Source organism: Eufriesea mexicana, unplaced genomic scaffold (assembly GCF_001483705.2).
Source record: "Eufriesea mexicana isolate 0111107269 unplaced genomic scaffold, ASM148370v2 scaffold34, whole genome shotgun sequence".
NCBI lineage: Eukaryota > Metazoa > Arthropoda > Insecta > Hymenoptera > Apidae > Eufriesea > Eufriesea mexicana.
In genome coordinates, this window is record NW_016908217.1 from 288,580 (window position 1) to 294,437 (window position 5,858).

Consider the following 5,858-nt stretch of genomic DNA (forward strand, 5'->3'; position numbering starts at 1 on the left):
GATTATTTTTATAAAATAACAAGTCACGAATGCGGTAATTTATTTCGTTTGACAAAAATTTTATGGCTCGCGCGAATAACGAGGCTTTTTATCTACCGCAAAATGTGATATTTCGCAGCAGAATTACAACTTTAATATAATATAAATTATAATATAAATAATGTTGATATAATTATATTTTTATACACGTTAATATAAATTATGTTCTATGCAGAAAATTAGAAGTTCGAGTAAAATATTAACTCCGGTGAAAATACTGTATTTCGCGAATTTCATTTGGAATTTGGAGGCAACATCGAACAAAATTTTCCGAATTATCTGCAAATATAAAAGAATAAAATATATCGAGTTAAAAAGTATTCTTCTAAACGTAGTTATCTAGATAGCCAATTATTTTTAGATATAGTTATGTGTGCGTTAATATAAATTATATTCTTTGTAGAAAATTGGAAGTTCGAGTAAAATATTAACTTCGGTGAAAATACTGTATTTCGTGAATTTCATTTGGAATTTGGAGGCGACATCAATTGCGTTAATTCCAACGATTAATGTAATAATGAACGTGGAAAATTATTGTCATACATTGTTGGTAAATGGCAATGAATTATTAAGACAACAGATAACATTTTAGAGTAATTTATGAAATAAATTAAAAAAGTATAATAGGTAAGAAGCATCGTCCAAAATTATTCGAGTAGTTTTTTGAGAATAAAATGGAAGACGATGTATATTATAATAAGTTTGGTAGAGCAAGATGCAATATTTTCTGAAGAAATAGAAAATTGATTATGTTTTAATTGCATTTGTAGCTTTGGGAACCTAATTTTTTTCCATGTCATTTTCCCAGTCAACGATCATTTTTTCAAGCGAATGCTTCTCATTTTAGGTATTTTTCCATTTTATTTGACTGTGATATCTACAAATCGACATTTCTCTAAAACTAATTAATTATGCTCCCTTACACAGGGCTGTACGATAAAGGTCGATTCATGTGGTATGGTTATTGGTATGGTATACCATAATCATATACAATTCCAGCTTTGGACTGAATGGATCAAAAAATATTTAATACTTGCTAATGGGAATCATATATTAAATATTTTATTTTAAAAATATCACGTATATATATTTTTAAAGTTTAATGAACTTCCACATCATTTTCTCAGTCGACGATCATTTTTCCAAGCGAATGCTTCTCATTTTAGGTATTTCTACGTTTTATTTTTCCATTTTATTTGCCTGCGATATCTACAAATCGTTATTTCTCTAAAACTAATTAATTATCTTCCCGTGTTAGAGTACTCAGGGCTGTACGGCAAAGGTCGATTCATCGTGGTATAGTTATTGCAAATCATCGTGGCTAATAATCGCATTGTACACGGTCGATATTTAATACTCATTTAAAGAGGGAAAAGAAAAAGAAGAGATTGAGTTCGTTTATAAAGCGAATTAAATAGCGAGTAATGAAGGTTCGTAAATAATGTTTATCTGAAAAGGGTTTGCAATGTAAATGGATTGAAATATCTGGCTCGTCGAAGAATACGATATCATCGAACGGAGTTATAGCATTAACAAATTAATTCAGTTATCGTGCACGGAATAAATCGCGAGCACGATGAGAATAAAAAGCGAAGCAGTTTATTTATAAAATGCAACGAACAGTACATTGCAAATAAACGTTGCTCGCTTCCTTTCTCGAAAGATTAATGATTTAAGCAAACTCAGAAAATTCCTCGTTCATTACAAAATACGATACTGTCGATTCAAATTTCCGTAACTCTCATTGTAAACACGTATCGGGAAACAATTATTGTAAATGTGTATAGTTTGGTAAATTTTCCAAACGGCATTTAAATTTAAATGTGCTGGAATAATTTCTCGTTCGATTACGAGACAGGGCGTATTATCGATTCAAATTTCGACGATTCGATGAATTTATGCGGTTATTTATGTAACGCGACTGATCGTAATTAGATGCTGGGGGTAAAATCGATGGAAAAGTAAATAAGAATTGTCCGAGGTGTAAATTTATACGGTACTTTCCATTAGGAGTCATTGCTTTTTAAATCAGTAGAAATAAATCAAAAGTTTCCGGCAGAAGCATAATTTTCACTTTTGTTATGTATGTTATTTTAATTGATGAAATTTCGATTTCATTGAAGAAATTTAAAAAATTTCTCGTTCTTTATACGGTACAGAGTTATTAATTTTCTCTAAATGGAATTAATAAGGCAACAATAATTGATAAGCGGAGTATAAATATCCAATTTTGAAGATTCCACATTCTTTTTAAGGTACACCGTTATTAATTACATTTAATTCGAAGTTATTCATAAAAGATATACATATATATGATTCATAAATGCAAGGGGGAAAAACAAATTCCGAACATTCGAAATTAATCAATAATTTAAAATTATTCAATTAATTCAACGTACTTTCACAATTTCTCATAAGATGTTCTTTTAGACACCTGTCTAATTATTGCGCTTTCTTCTTAGTATAAAATGATAATCATCTCGTTTAAAAAATATATTCACCTGTTAATAATCTCAATTACAAATATTCCATATTAAAAACATTATTTCGTACCAAAAAAAGAAAAAAATTGGCATCATTTAGTGCGAAATTCATCACCATTTATTCGTCAATTTGAACCTATAATTGCACTTCCTTTTTAGTATAAAATATATTGGCTATGTTAATGCCCAATAAATAATCTCAATTACAAACATTCCACATTAAAATCATTACTTCTTATCGCAAGAGAAAGGCATCATCTACTCCAAAAATTTGTCAACCTAAATCTCACATAAATCTTTTAAATCAAACATCAAAAAATTAGTAAATCGGTAATTTTCCAATTTCGAGTCGCCGAAAATCCTATATTTACCATCTTAATAATCTTAATTACAAACATTTCACATAAAAATCATTACTTTGTACCACAAGAAAAGCATCATCTATTCCAAAAATTCGTCAACCTAAATCTGCCATTAACTTTTTAAATCGAACATCAAAAAATTAATAAATTGATAATTTTTCAATCTCGAACTGCAAAAATCCGAATTTCATCGAATCAATGGAAATTCTGTATTCACTATGTTAATAATCTCAACTACAAACATTCCACATAAAAATCATTACTTCATACCACAAGGGAAGAGCATCATCTCCTCCAAAAATTCGTCAATCCGAATTTCCCGAAAATCTTTGGATTGAACATTAAAAAATTAGTAAATGGACAATTTTGCAATCTCGAATTTCAGGAATGCGAATTTCATCGAATCAATGGAAATCCTATCCCCGTCAGAAAACGCGAAGACTTTAAATACTTAACATCCCGTTTGACGGAGAGTTAAACCTCCCCCTCCGGCAAATCCTTCAATTGTCGAATTAACGCGGCAGCGAGCTCCTCGCGGCCGGGTTTAAGTTACGCTCGTCCTTCGTCCTCGACGCACCACGAGTAACGAGATTAGCGACAAACAGGTAAACGCGTTCCGGATCCTAGTTTAACGCGCAAATAGGTTACAGCTTCGTGGCAAGACCGCTCGTTCCATCCACCTTGCCGAGCTCTCGCTTCTTCATCGTCGCACGTGAACGACATCGCCTCGAAACTATTCGCTTGTAAACTAAGTCTCTGGGTTTATGACTTCGGGGGAAATTCGTTCGATGAACATTTCCTTCTGTTCTTCGTTCCTCTAATGCATGTGTCGTTATTAGCTTTAAAAGCGTAGTTTCGGCGGAAATTTTTAAATTTCGCTCGCTCTTCATCGCTTTCTTTCGAGAAGTCTAAGTGAGCATGCACAGTGCTCGTGTTGGTGTGTGTATGTTTTATGGCTTTGCGGAAAGGAGTTTGCGAATTAGCGTAATTTGGAGCACGTGCATGTGCTCCATGTGAAATTAGGCGTGAGAGTAAATTCGAGGGTTTTTACGAGGAAACTATCCTCGTCAAATTTTTGAACTTTTAGGTAATAGTGTATTGGGATACTTGGCTATAGTATTCGCACTGTTTTGGAATAGGTATTATGTATTTCTTGAGCTGTAATCCAAGAAAATCCGCAGATTTTGTAGAAACCAGTTGTAGACAGTAGATTATTTTTATTTTGTGTTGGAATTTGATGAAACTGATAAGAATAGTATTTGATGAGAGTGAATTTTCATGTGTTATCCTCTTCAGGGATTCTGTCATGCACGTGTACGTTTAGTTTTTTAAAATTATGATTATTATAAGTAAAAAGAAAATTGTAATCAGTTGGAGAACTATTTATTATAGAATCCATCAACAATAGAAAGAAAACCTTGTCGAATATCACCACTAATAGTGTTTATTCTATTTCATAATCACTGCTTTGAAATCATCATAACATTAACTTTTGATAGAGTTTCTTCCACTTTAAAAATTTCGTCCCTGAAGAGGCTAATAATTAGGTATCTAGGTGTCAAGTCTAGCATTTGCATTGTTATCAGAAAATTAGTGAAATTAAATGATAGGCTACACATTTATTCAATAACTCTGAATACTCTGATAAATAAATAAAATAATTATACAAGATTCTGCAGAGATTCAATGAAAATAATATTTTAATTTGTCGACGGATATAAATAAATAAATTTGGATATTTTCCTAATAATAATTTTTATATTAATTATATTATAAATTATAATAGTAGCATAATGCAAGAACTCATCATAGAAGTCTCTGAGTATCTCGGATATGAACGAAAATATTTATAATTTTGATTATAAACATAATGCTTAAGCTAATTCGCGTGGGAGAGTGGGGATATTAGGTCACAACATATGCCAATGAAGATGTTGAACTTTGAAATGACACATGCACAGGGAGATACATTGCATTTGACGACGATGTTTTGGAGGTACTATTGAGAACAGATTCTGCAACCGCAAGCAGAGAATTAGCTCAGAAGGTAGATACAACTCATACAGATGTTCGCAAGCATCTTCTGCAGTTGAGAGAAGTTGGGAAACTGGGGTTTATTGCTATAGGATATGAGAAAACTTCAAATCGATTTTTTAAGAATTATACCCGATAACATGTTTGGAATTTTCTATATCGATTCTAGTCAGGAAATTGAATGTATCATTTTTCCTAATTGTAAAAACAAAAAGGCTGGAACCAGTTCATTTAACCAGCTTAATAATTCTGATATTAAATATAACAGGAAATTTTTCTGGCAATATTAGATTCAAAACTGTCGATCTAGCAATTAATTTTCAGATGATCCAACATCTCTCCTCTAAGAAACGCCTCTCCTCTGTCAAATGCTCAAATTCCAAAGCACACCCTAAATTTACTCACACTACTCTAAAATCTACAGGAGACACTCCTAGCACCTCATAATTTCGTGAAAGCTGTTCACATAGTCCCAGAAACTCAATTAAGAGACGATCAAGTCGAAAGCTCGCTGCGAATTAATCGTTAACCAAAATTCCGCGAAAGCCAGTGGAATCGCAGTTCTGGCCCATAAAAGTCTCGTTCCAGGCTGGAAGTCATCGGTCGTGTGCCGATGGCCGCCTCGAGGCCGACACAAAGAACGGCGTGGAACGACGAGCTTCTCGGAAGCAATAGCGGAAAGAACGCGTTCGCCGGCCATAATTCCCTCTACTTTGTGTCACAAAGTGCTGGGCGATATAAATGTTTTCATTGTCGGCGAGCGAGCTACCCCCACCACGTCTCGTCGCTTTCCTACCCCTACTACCGTCCCTTCGACGAGCCGGAGCCGCACGCTGGCGCAAATGTTCAACGGCGCTGACGATAAAATCAAGATCGTCCTTTTTCCTCTCTCTTTCTCTCTTTCTCTCTCTCTCTCCCTTTTTCTCTATTTTTTTTTTTT

The 5,858-nt window shown here is 33.3% G+C and overlaps 1 protein-coding gene across 1 annotated transcript in view; it reads left to right on the top strand.

Moving 5' to 3' along the window:
* The window catches only part of wge (BAH domain and coiled-coil containing protein winged eye), a 118,862-nt gene that overhangs the window by 50,249 nt on the left and 62,755 nt on the right, over positions 1-5,858 (top strand). The gene's annotated exons all lie outside the window — the stretch shown is intronic.